Source organism: Tenrec ecaudatus, chromosome 18 (genome assembly GCF_050624435.1).
Source record: "Tenrec ecaudatus isolate mTenEca1 chromosome 18, mTenEca1.hap1, whole genome shotgun sequence".
In the NCBI taxonomy this organism is placed as follows: domain Eukaryota; kingdom Metazoa; phylum Chordata; class Mammalia; order Afrosoricida; family Tenrecidae; genus Tenrec; species Tenrec ecaudatus.
This window is the reverse complement of record NC_134547.1, coordinates 19053922-19071732: the sequence shown is the minus strand read 5'-3', so window position 1 is coordinate 19071732 and position 17811 is coordinate 19053922. Positions and strand designations below refer to the sequence as shown.

Here is a 17811-nt window from a genome sequence, read left to right as displayed (position 1 = left end):
CCTCCCCGTGACCCTTCTGTAAAGGGATTAGACAGATGATTATGTATAATTCCATTAATTTTCCTCAACTTTTCCAGAGGATTGAGGTCTGTATGGAATGTGTAAGCGCCACGTAATGTTTAGGGTGAGTGAAACGTGTTGTGTGATCTGGGAAATGAAAGAGGGACCGTTAATCAGATTGTATGGCGCTGGGGAGGCCAAACCTGGGAATGATGACTTGGGTCAGTAAGATGTCTGTGACTGTATCTTCTGCCTCTCGTTTGGTGGGTTAGGCTTGGACCCATCCTGTAAAGGTATCTACTAGGAATCTAAAACTTGTGGTTGGGCATATGAGTGAAGTCAGTTTGCGTCTTGCCCGGGCAGATAACCACGTAGTTGGTGTGTTTGGTTTAAGGGCTCCCTGAGTACTGACGGTTTTGCATACGGAACAGGAGGAGCTAACGTTGTGGATGAGCGGGGTTACTTTGGGGTGGTGAAATATCGGTTGTAGGAACGGGGCTAGGGCACGAGGCCCTGTGTGCACAGGGGAATGGATTTGGAGTGTGAGGCTCTCGGCTTGCTGTGTTGGTCGTGCTATTTGACTGTGAAGAACTGTCCACCCTTCAGGGCTCTTCTTTCTCCCCTCCTGAGTCAGGGCAGCTTCTTCCTGGAGCGTGTAAGAGGTCTGCGTCTCGGGGATGGTAGAAAGTTGGAGCTGGGCTAGCTGGACTGGTCGTGAGGTTCCTGGCAGTAATGTCTGCTTTGTTGGTGTCCCGTGACAAGAGAGTGACCAGTCTGGTGTCCTCTGCAATGGATAATAGCTACTTCTGTCGGTAGTTGAAGAGCCTGTAAAAGATTAGCTATTACTTTACTGTTTATGATGCGGGACTCTATGGTTTAAGAAACCCCCGTCCTTTCCACATGGTGGCGTGACAGTGAGCTATAAGGAACGAATATTTTGATCGGTAAAAATATTAACCGTTTTTCCCTTAGCTAATTGGAGCGCTCGAGTGAGAGCAATGAGCTCCGCTTCTTGAGAGGTGGTCCCACTAGAGAGACGGGCAGCTTCCCACTCCCGGTCAAGCGAGACGATAACACAGGAGGCTCGTCGTTGTCCCTGGGTATCTACACAGAGCTGCCGTCAACACAGTTAGATCTGGATTAGGACAGGGCTGATCTGAAAGTTCGGGTCCTGGCCGTGTTAGTTCTTCAGTTGTTTGCGGGCAGGAGTGACTGCTAGGTTGCGGCGAGTCTGGGAGCTGAGGCAGGAGAGTTGTTGGGTTTAAGGAGGGAGCCTGGTGCAGGGTTGTGTTAGGGTTTTCAATAAGCATGCAGTGGGTCTCTGGTAAGTGGCTTGGAGACAGCAGAGACAGGACTCTGTGAGAGGAGGCCCTGCAGTCTGTGGGCAGATAACGTCTGGAGAGGCTCTCCTCGTGTTCGTTTTAGGGCTTCGTTGGTAAGGGTGGCGGCTTCCGCCAGGGCCTGGAAGCACGGTGGCCAGCCTCTGACTGTCTTACCTGGCTGTCTGGCCCCGGCCCAAACAACGTCTACCCAAGTCCTGAACAGAGCACCTTCTCTTAGGATTGCTGGTTTCTGTTTCCTGGGTCTAGCTCTTGGTGCAGCTTGAAGTCTCTGCGTGAAACTATTACAAACAAAAAAGATGTTCAAACGAAACGGGCATCACAGCTAAGTCCCGGGGCAAGTAAAAGGAGTATGGGAACTAATGTTGTCAGGTGCTATCGAGTTGGTGCTGACTCACAGAGACCCCATCTCCAACAAAAGGAAACGTTGCCTGGTCCTTCACCATCCCCACAGCTGCTATGTGTGAGCCCATCATTGCTGTCGCTGCGTCAGCCTTCTCCTGGACGGTCTTCTACCAAGTTCTTTTCTAGGGACTAGTCTCTGCTGACCTTGAGACTAAGTCTTGCCATCCTTGCTTCTAAGGAGCCTTCATAGTTTTACTTCTTCCAAGACAGGTTTGTATATTCTCCTGACAGTCTGGTATTGTGAATATTCTTCACCCAAACCATAAGTGAAATGCATCCATTCTTCTGAAGTGTTCCTGTATTCATTGTCCAACTTCGTGCATTTAGAGCAACAGAAAATACCATGACTTGGGTCAGGCACGACACAGTCCTCAAAGTAACATCCTTGCTCTTCAACACTCGGAAGTCTTGTGCAACAGATCCATGCAAAGCAATACGTCAGTTGATTTCTTGACCTGCTTCTTCCATGAGCCTTGATTGTGGATCCAAGCAAAATGGAATCCTTGATAACTTCAGTTTTTTTTCTCCATTTATTATGATGTTACCTACTGGCCAAGTTGGGAAGATTTTAAAATATACTTTGTGTTATAATCCATACTGAAGGCTGTAGTCCTCGGTCTTCGTCCGTGCTTCAAGTCCTTCCTCGCTTTCAGCAAGCAAGCAAGGTTGTGTTTTTCAGGTATCACAGGCCGTTAAGTGAACCTTCTTGCAATCCTGATGCTACGCTCTTCATGTCGCCCAGCTTCTCAGATCATCTGCTCGGCAAACAGTTTGAATACATATCGTGAAGGGATGCAATGCTGACACACCTTTCCTGATTTTAAACCGTGCAATAGCCCCTCGTTTTATACTCTAGTGCTTGTGGGAAGCAGTGGCTCCGTTGATCAGACTGTCCTGTTGCCAAAAATCCCACAATATTATGATCTAATGGCACAGAAGCTCTTACCTGTTCCATACTTGAGGAAAGCTGACATTTGACTCGGGTCTCTGACAAATAAGAAATCAAAAAATGACCAGGAGAGAATGCTCTCTAGTGTTCTGGAGACCTTGTATATTCGCCCTGACCGCTTCCCCAACTTCAAGTTTACAGACAATCTTTGATAAGATCTAGGTCTTGGAGATGGAGGCCGTGTTTTCCTTCTCTGGCTGCTCACACGATTCCCACCAGACTTAAAAAATCATTTGACTGGCACATACTTCACATGTCATACAGTGTAATTGTTGGAGCGCATTAAGGAGAGCCGGGCCATCCTCACAATCAATTTTAGAACATTTTCTCCTCCACACTCGCTGTTAGCTCCCCCGTCCCCCCACGAGCCCCCCTGCCACGCCCCTTGGCCATTATCGATCCATATAGATGTACCTATATCCTGGATTTCATGTGCAGAAAACCAGACGAGACGCAGACAGGAAGCATATTACATTTAGGTGAACTTGGGACTTGCTGCTTTACAGCTGTGCCGGTCCTTTTCTTGATAGAGATGCTCTCTATACTAATCTGCCAAGTGTCATGGGTTTTGCCTCTGAAGAACCGTCACTTCAGTCACACACCACCTCACACCCAAAGAACTACCACACATGCAAGACCACGACCGACTCACACCAGAGAGGGGCTGCCGGTCCCACAACCCTTAAAGCAGCGGTTCTCAACCTGGGGGTCACGACCCCTCTGGGGGCTCCAACGACCCTTTCACAGGGGTCGCCTAAGACCATCGGAAAACACATTTCCAATGATCTTAGGAACCGAGACCACACTGCTCTATCCAGGTAGGTCCTCCCACATGCAGATACGCCCACCTACGAGTACCCCATGTGAAGGCTGTTACCCACGCTGCACCATGCTTCAAGACAGAATGTCATTGATCTGTCATTAGAAATACATATTTCACAATATAGAATGACATACTGTTTTTGTGATTGAGGGAGGGGGAAAAATGAGGAGCTGATGCCAGGGGCTTAAGTGGAGAGCAAATGTTTTGAGAATGATGAGGGCAAAGAATGTACAAATGTGCTTGACCCAATGGCTGGATGGCTGGATGGATGGGTTGTGATAGGAGTTGTATGAGCCCACCAGTCTTCTGGTTAGCAATCCAACGTTTACCCGACTGAGCCACCAGAGTGCCTTATGGAACCAACTAGTTATCAAACACAGGCACTATTTCCAAATCAGGTTTTCGTTATACTCGCAGATCCTGGAGACAAGAGCTGGTACATAAGACCATTGGAAAAATGAGTAGCTGTCAGACCGAGATGAACATTTTGAATGTTTGACAACAATATAACCCTTTCATTAGGTTACATACTTTACGTTACTGCTTTTAATCGGGAATGCGTCATGAATACCCTTCTCAATCAATAGTGCCTTACACCAGAACTGACCATAGCATACTTTCCTGGCAGGGGAGACACCTTGATCAGGAAGGTGGTTTTCCCAGGGCGGGGCTCATCCATTGCACTCCGGATGTGCAGACCCCTGCGATCTCCCCAAGTGTGGGAAACTCGACTGCATGATTTGTGGTAGTGGGGGGGACTGCGTTCGCCCTGAGGGGGGAAAAAAACTGACCATAACTTGTTTAGCCTATTGCCTCCTGTCACTGTTTCTAATATCTTCACTCAAAATCCCATTATAACAAAGCTTATGTAGCTACTTCCTGAGGAAAATAAATCCTAGAAATGGAATTAGAGTCAAGTAGCAGACAATAAATAGACTGGATCTCCTGGCAGTAATTGGGGGTGATACGAGAACTAAACCCACCCTATTGTTGCCCTTAAGTTACTTGTGATCCGGCAAGGAGAATAAGATCCAAATAGACTGACTACTTTAAGGTGAAGGTCCTATAAGCCCCTGGAGAAGTTCAGGTCGCGTGTCTTGGAAGCTCATAGGAAGGAGACATCATTGTTTCTGTAGCCACTCTGTTGGGCTTTGACCAGATTGTCCTGAACTCGGGGAACTCTGAGGAGAAATGGATGTCCACCTGTAAGTGTTACACCAGAGCCCTGGTGGAGGTGCAGTTTAAGGTGAAGTGCTTGACTGCTAACAGAAAGGTTGGCAGTTCAAACCCACCAGCTGTTCCTCAGGAGAAAGATGTGGCTTCTGAAAGGTTGGGAACTCTATGGAGCTTTTCTACTCCGTCCTAGAAGGGTCCCGAGGAGTGGGAATCAGCTCGAGGGCCTTGTGGTTACTTAGGCTTCGTTCAGATGCTGTCAACAGCACTTGCTGTAATGCCGGGTACGTTCTCCAAGGTGAGTACCTGGAATGTGACTAACGCAACCGAGGAACTGAATTTTTAACTTAATTTCACTGAATTTTTTATTTAAAATCGCCCTGTAGGGTGAGTGGCTATTATAGTGGACCGCCCAGTGTCAACGGCCGATGGCTTGTATTCTAATGACGTTAGCTCAGAGTGAGACTAATGGGCCAGTGTCACCAGCAACAGCTGGAGGACAGACAGCAGGGACCAGAGAGCAAAATGCAGTGTCAGGAATACGTGAAGAGTCTCATTAACACCAGCATCAGTGCAGACAAGAGACTGCGATACATTTAGATGTTTGTGGGCAGGCATTCAAAACAATCAAGGTGTTCGGAGGTAAAGGGAAGGTGTTAGTCTGGGTAGACTAGAGAAATTCATAGACACTCGTGTATAGGGAAGCGTGGGATACAGAAAGATTTCTCCCAAGTTGTCTCCCCCAAATATATGCCAAACCTAGCTGCTTGCTACACATAGAAAACGATTATACACTTGGAGGTCAACGAAAGCAGGTCAAAGGTTACGTTCCCTAAGGGTAAATCAGCCATCTAGAGCAATCAGACTGTATAGTCTGTCCCACCCTAAGTAGGGCCCACTCCCTTCTGATAAGGGTAGTAGTAGATTGTTTCCCAGGGAGGTCAAGCCCACTCAAGGGGTCCAAGGTTAGGCTGCCATATGGAATCTGGTGTCCGCCCATCTTGCCACACATTTACTCCTAATCCCTCCTCTTCTATAGTGTGTACACCCCTAGATCGTGTCCCCCCCCCATTACTGTATTACCTATAGTACAACCCCTTCCTGTGACGGATGTCTTTACCTGTAACCAGGGGGCTTGCACGCCCCCCAAAGATACATAAGCCTTGGTTAGAAGTAAATCATTCTCTCTCCTGCCCTCTCGCCTCCCACCTCCATGTGGACCACCAAGAGGAGCTGAGGTGAGCATGCGACCATGAGATGTGTCTGGCTCCTTTATTTTACTTTCTCTTCTAGCTCTTATTCTCTATGACTTTACTATAACCTTTATCTATCTTAACCATACAGTTGCACTTACCAAGCCCATGATAGTGTGAGGGGCTGGTTTCCCCCACAGGAAAAAGCTTTGTATAAAGAGTAATTGTATATTAAGAAAACTTCCCAGCCCAGTCAAGATCACATCCATAAATCTGATATTAGCCCATATGTCCAGTACCAGTCTGTACATTCCTCTTCAGACTCATGCAATGACACCAAGTGCAGGAAGCTCACAGGCCAGTGCGTGGAAAGTCTTGTGGATCTCCTGGTGGTGGAAGCAGCTAGAGTGGGTCTCCACCTGGCTCCTCCAGCTCCAGGGCTCTGGCTGCCATCAGCATAGCTCCATGTGGCTTGTCAACAGGAATATCATGTAGGGAGTGAGTGTGTGTCCCACCTACAGCGAGCTATTTATCTCCTTAGGGCCTCCAAATGAAGTCATCAAGCTGTGACCTAATTGACAGGCTAAACTCCACCTCTTCACTCTGAATAGTCTCAAGTTGACAACAGTATGTAACTGCCACAGGGGGGAAACGTACACAGTAACATTAAAAGAGCTGTTTTTTCATTTACCTTGAGCTTTCCCCTCTAAATGCAAGAGAAGGCTTTAACCTAAAAAGACCTTCTATTTTCAAAAATAAAAGACATATACTGAAAGGTCAGTGATTCGAACCCACCAGCGACTCGGAGGAAGAAAACTGAGACTGCTTGTTTCTGTCAAGATTACACCATTGGAAACCCTGTGGGGCAGTTCTGCTCTGTCTTATAGGGTCCTTGTAAGTCACAACTGACTCAACTGTATAGGGTATGTTTTAAGGCTTCAAAACGATCATGGGAACATTCCATTATGTGTCTGTTCTATTTTCCCATGAACTTCTTAAAGCCCCGCTGTTTAAAATGTTTGTTTGGTATTTAAATTATGGATCGGACTTAAGCAAAATAGATCCTATAGATCGGCAGTGTTTAGAATACGGGCTTATGAGTCTCTGTGTTCTTCTGCCTGTCGCTGATTCATTCTTACTCTCTGTCTCAGCTATCTAGTGCTGTGATAGCAGAAATACCACAAGTGGGTGGCCTTTAACAAGTCTGGGAGACTGAAGTCCAAGTTCAGGGGACGGGCTCTAGGCAAGGCTTTCTCTCTGTGTGTTGGTTCTGGGGGTCGGTCGGTCTCTCTTTTCAGCTCCTGTTCCTGGGCCCTCATAGTGACCTTCCCGTAACTTGGCTTCTCTCTCTGCTCTTTCTCTGCCTGCTTGCTTCTCTGTCCTGGCCTACTCTTTTTTTAAGATCTCACACATGATTGCCTTAAAACATACTTTTCACAGACATGGCCTCTTAACAAAGAGAATCCATTTTCTTTTCTTGTTTGTTTTGTATAAGAACTCATTTTCAAATGTGATTATGACCACAGATATGCCCTGTGTCCAAAAACAAACAAAACACCAGCAACATAAAAATCTTGGCTGTTGAACGGATTCGGATTCGCAGTGACCCCACAGGGCAGAGTAGAAGTGTAATCCGTAAGGCACCAGGCTGTCACCTCTTCCTCAAGAAGGAAGCATAAAACAACAAAGCCGCTGCCCTCTATTTTCTCCCATGGAGCGGCTGGTGCGTTTAGATGGCTGACCTTGTGGTTATCAGCCCCAAGCATAACCCACCGCACCACGGGGGATCCTGAAAGTAGTTCCAAAACCCAACTCACGCCATCAAACCTATTCTGACTCACTGCAGCCCCATCGCCCAGAGCCACCCTTCAGGGTTTCCCAGACTAACTCGTGATGAAAATAGAAAGCCTCATCTTTCTCCCATGGAGCCGCTGGTGGTTTCAAACTGCTGACCTTTCGGCTCACAGCCCAACACAGAACCACCGTGCCACCAGACTGGGGAGCCCAGAGGACTGCGGGAGCTGTAGTTCTGGCGCGGGCGGGCTCCATGGGGCAGGCAGAGTTTTGCAATGGGAAAGGCTGCCTTCATGTCTACAGAGTTCAGGCCTATGCTCATCAGGAATGCTATCTGGCTTGTGTGGAGTGGCCTCAGCCCACGAAGGGAGACGCAGCGGGAAGGAGTTCAGCTCAGGGCAGGTCTCTCAACAGGTTAGTCTCAGCATCACACACTGGGATCGGCCAGACCTGCTCTTGTTAAGGAGTGTCTGACCTAACTCAATGCAGGAGACCCCTGCCCCGAGGCTCAGCTCCACCTTCAGAGCTAGTTTCATGTCCCATAGTGGTGGGGGGCTTTGTCCACACCCACTCTTGTCGCCTTTGGTCTGTCTGTGGCAACTGGTGGTGTTGGAAGTAGAAATGAAGGGGAGGGAGTCTCGGATTACATTTGACTTCAGTCATCTTAGAACTTCTGAGACAACCCTGGTATCGAAACTTCTTGTTCCCGGCTTCCCGGGACTCGGTACTTCTCTGGTAGAAGAAGCCCGAGACAGACTGATAAAGACTTAGAATTCAAAACCATGGCCCGTGTAAGTTAGGTTTCTCACCCTTGAAATCGTTTTTCTTTTGCTTAGTTCACGTGATCATTTTTCTTATTCTGGGACTGCCGAAGAGAACCTGTTGCTGAACCTGCCCTCCCGACAGTGATGACTGGTTCCCAATTTGCTCCCCGTCTCTCTCCCCTGTACTCACCTGTTCATCATCCAGCCTTTCCTACGTGGCTAGTCGTCTCAGGAGCGTCGATGGAGCAGGGGACGGGGAAATTCCTCATGGGAATGGATGGTGCGGCTTTAGAGGGGATGTTGGCATTAGACTCCCGGGGAAGCTTGCGTCTCCACAGACCTGGGTTTTGCACACGCGTGAGATGGCATGTGGTGTGGAAGGTTCCGACCTCTTGCCGTGACGGGCTTGTAGAACTGGACTGGAGAGTGGTTGGGCCTGTATATGGGGACTTCAGGGATCTTCTAGCCATGTGGTCACCGAGAGATGAACAATAGGAAGAAGGTCAGCGTTGTGGTTGAGGAGGTGTGTTAAGAAAATCCTGCAGATTCCTAATGGTAGCTAGAAGTAGACTCACAGGCTGCCGGAAGCTCTTATTTTGTGCAACTTACATATCTGAAAATAGGATGAATCTCATATATAGCCTTCAGTTGGATCAGTCAATAAATATATTAACTAACAATTTTGTCATTTATTACAACAAGGAAAAATAAGTATGACGTGATCTTACACAATGATGACTCCGGGTTTTGGCCAAATCATGTAATGTCATTCAAGTCTTATTTTCTTAGATGCAGACTTTAAAGCAGTGGTTCTCAACCTGTGGGCCGCGACCCCTTTGAGGTTGAATGACCCTTTCACAGGGGTCACCCGATTCATAACAGATACAAAATTACAGTTATGAAGTAGCAGCGAATATGATTTTGTGGCTGGGGGGGATCACCACAACATGAGGAACTGTATTAAAGCATCACAGCATTAGGAAGGTTGGGAACCACTGCTGTAGAGAATTAAGGGGGAAAAGAAATGTTTTTCATTCATCCTCTTTCTCCATGAAGGAACTCACACTTATGCAGAACTTGAAGTTCAACCATATAGTTTCCAGTGCACTTGTTTAAGCTATTTCATTTCACTTGCAAACTGATTGTTTTACTCATCTCTAGACCCTTGGATAATTACGTCATCCCATGGGGTACAGGAAATGTTTCTTTCAACGTTATTTTTTAAAACATTTTATTGGAAGCTCATACAACTCTTATCACAATCCATACATACATCCATTGTATAGACCACATTTGTACATTCATTGCCCTCATCATTCTCAAAATATTTGCTCTCCACCTAAGCCCCTGGCATCAACTCCTCACTTTCCCCCTCTCCCCGCTCCCCCTCCCTCATGAACCCTTGATAATTTATATATTATTATTTTGTCATGTCTTACACTGTCTGAAATCTCCCTTCACCCATTTTTCTGTTGTCTGTCCCCCAGGGAGGAGGCTATATGTAGATCCTTATAATCGGTTCCCCCTCTCTACCCCACCCTCCCTCTCCCCTCCTGATAGCGCCACTCTCACCACTGGTCCCGAAGGGATCATCCTCCCTGGATTCCCTGTGCTTCCAGTTCCTATCTGTACCAGTGTCCATCCTCTGGTCTAGCCAGATTTGTACGGTAGAATTGGGATCATGATAGTGGGGGGAGGAAGCATTTAGGAACTAGAGGAAAGTTGTATGTTTCATCGTTGCTGTACTACACCCTGGCTGGCTTGTCTCCTCCCTGCGACCCCTCTGTAAGAGGATGTCCTATTGTCTAGAGATGGGCTTTGGGTCTCCACTCTGCACTCCCCCTCATTCACAATGATGTGATTTTTTTGTTCTGATGATGCCTGATACCTGATCCCTTCGACACTTCGTGATCGCACAGGCTGGTGTGCTTCTTCCATGTGGGTTTTGTTGCTTCTGAGTTAGATAGCTGTTTGTTTACCTTCAAAGCCTTTTAAGACCCCAGACGCTATATCTTTTGATAGCCGGGCACCATCAGCGTTCTTCACCACATTTGCTTATGCACCCATTCGTCTTCAGTGATCATATCTGGGAGGTGAGCACACAATGATATGATTTTTTGTTCTCTGATGCCTGATAACCGATCCCTTCAGCACCGCGTGATCACACAGGCTGGTGTGCTTCTTCCATGTGGGCTTTGTTGCTTCTGAGCTAGATGGCCGTTTATTTACCTTCAAGCCTTTAAGACCCCAGACGCTGTATCTTTTGATAGCCGGGCAGCATCAGCTTTCTTCACCACATTTGCTTATGCACCCGCTTTGTCTTCAGTGATTGTGTCAGGAAGGTGAGCATCATGGAATGCCAGTTTAATAGACAAAGTAGTCTTGCATTGAGGGAGTACTTGAGTAGAGGTCCAATGTCCATCTGCTGCCTTACTACTAAACCTATACATATATGCACATAAATCTATTTCCCCATCCTCATATATAAATATATTTACATATGTACATGCCTGTATTTAGACCTCTATAAATGGCCTTTGCCTCCTAGTTCTTTCCACCATTTCCTTTTACTTTCCTCTTGCCCCACTGTCATGCTCAGCCTTCATTTGGGTTTCAGTAATTCCTCTTGGTTACATTACCCTTGATCACGCCCTACCAGGCCTCCTACACCATCCTCACCACCGATTTGGATCACTTGTTGTTCCCTTGTCCCTGGGTTTGTTAACACCACTTCCTTTCCCCCCACTCCCCCCTCTCCCATGTCCCCCTGGAACTGTCAATCCCGATGTTTTCTCCTCCAGATTGTTCATCCAGCCTCTCTTATTTATACAGACCTGCGGAGATAATAACATGCACAAAAACAAGACAGAGCAAAACCAAGCAACTAAAGAAAGCAAAACAACAACAACAAAAAGCTAATGACAAAACACACACACACAACAACAACAAGAAAGAAAAGCTTGTAGTTAGTTCAAGGATTGTTTGTTGGCCTTTAGGAGTATTTTCCGGTCAAATCTGATGGGGTGCCAAGTCCTGGCCCCAAGTCTATTTTTGGTATTCCCTGGGGACTTTGTTGCTCTGTTCCCCTTGTTCTGTTCCATGCCCTTAGTGTTTTGTCTCAGTGTGGTGGGATCAGATTGGGCACAATTCCCACACTGTCTCCAGTGTTGTCCCCTGTAGGGCTATGGGTTAGTGAGGGATGTCGTGTCTCATAGTGGGCCTGACCATATGGTCTTCTCTGTGGATTGGCTGCTCTGAGCGGGAATAGCGTCGTCAAGGCTTGGTGGGTCAACGTTATTTTGTAGAAATCATGCAGGCACTCTTTCAGAAATACTATTTTTTTTACTCTTCCCTACATGGCGCAGACTTGAACAACAACTTATTTGCTTGCTCACTTGCCTCTTTGTGGCAAAACAGTTTTCCACCCTGAAAATACATTTTCCAACATTTTTTCTTAATAGCCGGGCTTTAAAACTTCTTAAAAAGACTGACAACACAAGTAAAAGATAGGGAGAGAATCTGAAGGTATCTTATTAAAAGAGGATATTCAGATGGCCAAAAAGTATACAAAAAGATGCTCAATGTCCTTAGCTACTCCCAAAACAAAAACAAACTCACTGCCATCAAGTCAGTACTGGCTCATAGTAACCCTATAGGACAAGGTAGAACTGCCCGTGAGTTTCCAAGAAAGCCCCGTCTTTCTCCCTCAGAGCGGCTGGTAGTCTCGAACTGCCAACCCTGAGGATCACAGCCCATCATGTAATCACTACCCCACCAGGGTTCCTATTAGCTACTACGGAGATAGAAATCAAAGCGGCTGTAAGATACCAACTCATCCCCATTTGATTGCCAGAGATGCCAAACCAGTAAACAACAGATGTTATTGGGGTTGGGGAGACACTGAAGCGGTAAAATGGTATAACCAGTATAGAAAACAGTTTAGTGATTTCTCAAACAGTTGAACCTAGCATTCTATCCTGTGACTCAGCCATTCCAGTCCTAGGTACATGCTCAGACAACAGGACGGCAGGAGCACACTGCCACTTGCATTTTTCACAATCACCCAAAGGTGTAAACAACCAAATGTCCTTCAGCAGATGAACGGATAAATAAAATAAATTATGGCACACACAATGGAATGGTATTCAGCCATAAAAGGAAATGAAGCTCCTGGCGTGGAGTAGGGAACCAGTGGAGAGGTCTAGGAGGCTGGCCCCAGCACCATAAATTACGTGGATTCCTGCCCCTCCCCCAAAAAGAATTTGTTCCAAAGGACGACATTGACTCTGCAGCTCCAGGAGATGGACATATCTGATCATAGCACACGGGAGCAGATGAAGGGGCAGGAGGAGAGAGTGGAGCACAGCCTGGCCCACCAGGCCATGAGGAAGATGTTCCTGAGTAGAGCAGCCAGTCCACAGAGAGAACAACATGGCTGGCCCCACTATGAGACATGATGCCCCTCAGTGACTAAGGGTGATACAGGGGACTGCACCGGAGACACAGTGTGGGAATTGCACCTGACCTGATCCCACCACACCGAGGCAAATCACTGGGAGAGTGCAGCGGAACAGCAAGGGAATGGAGTGGCAAGGTCCCCAGGGAATGCTGACAGTGGACTTTGGGGCCAGGGCGTGGTGCCCCAACAGACTGGACTGGAAAATGCTCCTAAGGGCCAGCAAACGATCCCTGAACTAACTACAAGCTTTTCTCTTGTGAAAAAAAAAAAAAAAAAAAGGAAATGAAGCTCCAGAGCAGGCCATTATGCAAATGAACCTCGAACACATCACCCTGAACAATTAAGTCAGCTGCCCAAGGGCCAACACTGCATGATCTGACTAATATGAAATAAGCCCATATGTAGAAACCAGAGATTCTTAGTGGTCACCAGGGGAGGGAGGGCCTGGGGGAAAGGGAAGATTTGCTCAGGGGTATTGGGTTTATGTTACATGTGGGTGGAATGATTTGGAAAAGGAACATGGCTGCACAACCTGCAGACAGTTATGAAGGTCACGGAATCGTACATGCAGGAAATGTTGAGATTGTGTGTATTTTGCTATATAAATATGTATATAAAATTCAGCATACACACACAGGGTTTGTCATTTCACGTGTCACTGGCTTTCAGGGATGTGGCCATGGACTTCTCTTGGGAAGAGTGGGAATGCCTGGATTCTGCTCAGAGGAACTTGTATAGGGATGTGATATTGGAGAATTACAGCTACTTGGTTTCATTGGTCAGGGAGTTTATTGTGTCAATCTGGCTGATAAACACAGGTGGGGTTAACTAAAAGGCTGAAAGTGCACCTCACCTTTATAGTTCTCTGGTCTCTTGCTTTCTGATGGTCAGACCAGGGTGCAGCTGCCTTGGCCAGTTCCCTGCTTCAGCTGGCAAGTTCACTTCCTGCAAGACACCCCTGAGGAGAAGCCACATGGACCTACCCTGATGCAGCCCTGGGTGCTGGAACAGCCGTGTGGAGACCCCTGCCAGCGCTGAGATGCTTACACATCCACTGACTCAGCTTTCCTCTTGCAGTTGGCATCATTGCATCTGTTTTGTCAGATGGAGGAGGACTGTAGCAACTTATGTGGATCCTGTTTTTAGAATTACAATCCTGATCAGTCCCTCTGGTTTCCTCTTCTGGGGAGAAGAAACAAAAAAGTCCAAGTGCGCCTCAAACCAAAAAACCACAACACACACACAGCCATCAAGTTATTCCCACCCATCGTGACCTGGCTCTCAGGACGACTGAAATGAATACTCTGGCTTTCATTTGTATGTCTCAAATACCAGCTAATATTCAGCCTCCTCCTCCTATACAGACTGACAGGCAGGAAGGCAGACAGACAGGCACACACTATCATACTGATCAAGACTGGAAGCCGTCTGGGCAAAACCAAAACTCTTTTGTAAGCCCCAGGGAACAACACAGCAGAGGAACATCTTCCTTGAAGCTTCTCTGAAATCCTTTGACCGGTCCTCCATTCTTAGGAGGCGAATCTAGCCCTAACAGTGGGTCCTTCACCCTGCCTTCAGCACATTCTCCTCCCTCGGTCCCACTTTGAGGAGACGAGGTCCTATTACCTTTTGTAGGCCCAGGACTGAGCGAGGAGGAGTAAGGTGTGAAACGTGGAAAGGACATGGAATTGTTCAGACATCACTCAGCATTCTACACCCAAAAAAGCCAAGTGGTTAAATGTGGTTTGGAAAATCCACTTACTAAGCAATCACTAAAGATTCCAGAAAAATCAGGTTGCAACACGATTTCATTTGTAAAATATGTTTAACAAATAAAGATTAGCAGGTATTAATGGGGGTGAGGGTTACGACTAGAAAATAATATTCCATATTAACAATTCTTACCTTAGTATTGTAACTCTGATTTTATTCTCTTTGCTTAAATATGCGTCATATTTGTTGTAACTAAGGCTCGGCATGAACTTGCCTGGCGGTGCAGTAAAAGCACATGTACCAGAGGCTCTACCAGGCAGAGACCAAGAGACAGAACAGAGGAGCCATGCTCAGACCACACGGCAGCGCAGAAGCTTCCTAGCCCACAGAACACGACCGAGGCCACGGCACCATGTGGCTGAGAGGCTGAGGACCAGAGACAGGCTTGGCCGCTGGCTGAAAAGAACCACTGCCGCGAACAAAAAGGCTGTATCCTATTTTGTAAACTGTTACGTTTCCCTAGTAACCCCCCAGAACTATGAATATTGTCTGCGAGTTCTGTGCCGACCAGTCCCTGGAAAAGGATGTTTGGTAAAGTGGAGGGTCAGTGGCAGAGAAGAGGACCCTCCATGAGATGGGTTAACATGTGCCTGCGAAACGGAGCTCAAAGCGAGCCACGATCGGGAGGACGGTGCAGGACCCGGCAGGGTCTTGTTCTGCTGTCCACAGAGGGCTGCTATGAATTGGAACCAACTCAACAACTTGGCATCTCACCAACACCAACAGGTAATAATGCAGGATAGCGGCAACAGGATATACAATACATCAACCAGGACAGCTTCCAACCCAGAAAACGCTCTGCAATTTTTCAACTGCATCCAACAGTAGGCTGTGCTTCTTGACCCCGCTAGCATTTCTCAGCCATGCTAGCCTCCATTCAGCCTCTGCTCTGCTCAGGCAAATGTTACAGACCTTTAGCCCTGCTCACAGGTCCGGGGAGGCACCTGCTCAGCTAGCAAGCCTCCTGCCCTAAGGCTCATTCCATGGACTGCCCAATGTAGCTGTCTCACTGTTACACTCAGGCCACTGCCGTGTCCTCTCTGTCTTCAGTGTGACGACTCTGGGTCCAGGAGGGTCTCAGTGCAGAAATCCCAGGTCCAAAGGGTACTGATTTGCTCCGGGTTTTTCTTGATGGTAGTAAAGTACCCCTCCACCTCGGTGGAATTGTACTTTTGTTGCTATTGTTGTTTTAAGATCTTTTTATTGCAGGCCCTTCACACAGTCCACACATCCATTGTTTCAAGGCCATCTGTACATATTCTCCTATCATTATTTACTAAACATTAACTTTCTATGGGAGCCCTTGGTATCAGCTCCTCTTTTTTCCCTCCTTCCCCACATCCCCACTTCCCATGACCCCTTGATAAATTATAAATTATTATGTTCATATCTGGAATTGCACTTTTACAAGCCTATCCTTCCCACCAAGACCACTGACCAATCCCCTTGGCCGGATACCGTTTTCTGATTAATTTTACCAGTCCCCATGAAGAAGTGATGCACCTCACTGGCATAGCAAGTAATGGTAATATCATGTTGGCGGAGCTACAAACCCAGGCTCAGAAAGACAACATATAGAGAAGCCTGGAGCATGACCGAATAAAGCGTGCCCTGCAATACAATGGCATGTTGTTGTCAGGTGCTGTCGGTTCCGACTCAGTGCAACCCTTTGTACAACAGGATGGACCACTACTCAGTCCTGCGCCTGCCTCACAGGGTTCTTCTGTGTGAGTCCATTGATGCAGGCCCCGTGTCCATCCATCTCGTCGAAGGTCTCCCTCTTTATCACCGCCCCGCTATTTCACCAAGCGTGATGTCTCTGTTCCAGGCACTGGCCGCTCCTGATACTGTACCCAAAGGACGAGAGATGAAGTCTCGCCATCCTTGCCTCTAGGGAGCACAATATTCATTATGATGGTCCATAAAGAGAAGAGTTCACGATGAATTCCTGCGTTGGGCAGGCAGGTGTTCAGATGTGTATCTAATTTCAAACACGGCGCCCTGTCATTAATACACATTTGATTGTCTAGTTCAGGATGTGAATCTGAGCTGTGTGGGTAATTTCTTAGTGCCTCTGTATGCCACCGGGGCTCCTGCCTCTCGCAGTCCACACTGCCACATCACCGCCCAGCTGCGAAATCTCGAAGGAGGTGTACACATTGCAACGTATGAACTATGGGGAAATCCTGGCTCTTGTTATAATCACGGGAGAAAGACTGAACTTTCTACTCCCGTAAACAGTAACAGTCTTGGAAACCCACAGTGGGTCGCTAAGAGTCAGCATTGACTCCACGACAGTCAGTTTTGTTGTTGTTACAATCATTTCCCATGCCATCATCTCCCCACTCCCTAACGCCCCCTAGAAGAGACAACTGCGGTCCACTGCTGCCTCAAATCAGCTCATCACCTCAGCCAGTCCCGCTGTGCTTTGAAAAGCAGGCGTGCAAAGACCAGACGGCATGGGGTGTGTGAGCCCAACGAAACGCGGACGCTCACATGAAGTTATCGTCTAAAATAAAGCTTTGATTGGAGAGTGAACAACGCAATAGGAGCAATTCGCCAAAAGCCTAGGCAAATACTCAGCAGAGAGGTAAGGAGCCAACGGATGGGAAGGATGGCCCCCAGCCCTCACTGGAAAACTCCCCAGAGCTGATTGGCTTCGGTTCCAAAAGCCAGAAGGCATTTCTGAAACGAGGTGCGCATTCCCCCTCCGGGAGAAGAAGGTGTGGCTGAGGGGCGCAGCCCCGGTTGGAAAGCCCTTTCTGAGCCACTTGTCCTTGGCACATGGAAGTCGCCTCAACGCCGGCTCGCAGGAGCCACCTGTGCCCTCGCCCCGTGACAGCAGCACTGGGCACGACGCACGGCCGCCACTCAGGACCACACCACCCCCAGCTCGCTGACCCCTGGGCGCGCCCGGGGCTCCTCCCTCTGAGCGCCGCCCTCTCGCTATCCCCTCCTCCCCTCTTCGGATGCAAGACCCTCTCCGCGTAGCCGTGGACCGCAGGGGAGCGGCCAGGTGGCCTCGCGCGCGGTGCTCACTGGGAAATGTAGTCCCGAGGGCGCGCCGCTTCCGAAGGTCTGGAGCCCCGCCGTTCAAATTCTTCCCAGCATGCCAGGTGGCCCCGCCCCTTCCGGAAG

At 47.9% G+C, this 17811-nt stretch overlaps 1 long non-coding RNA gene and 1 other non-coding gene across 2 annotated transcripts in view; one reads left to right on the top strand and one right to left on the bottom strand.

Moving 5' to 3' along the window:
• Positions 1-17811, bottom strand: part of LOC142431540 (uncharacterized) — a 20961-nt gene extending 3150 nt beyond the window's left edge. Inside the window, exons 1-3 of the long non-coding RNA XR_012780842.1 lie at positions 17713-17811; positions 13884-14082; positions 8632-8903 (exon numbers count right to left, since the gene is read on the bottom strand). This is a non-coding gene — a long non-coding RNA (uncharacterized LOC142431540). The remainder of the gene's footprint in view (positions 1-8631; positions 8904-13883; positions 14083-17712) is intronic.
• LOC142432979 (U1 spliceosomal RNA) lies at positions 4131-4290 on the top strand. The gene has a single exon (XR_012781050.1). It is a non-coding gene; the product is annotated as a U1 spliceosomal RNA (small nuclear RNA).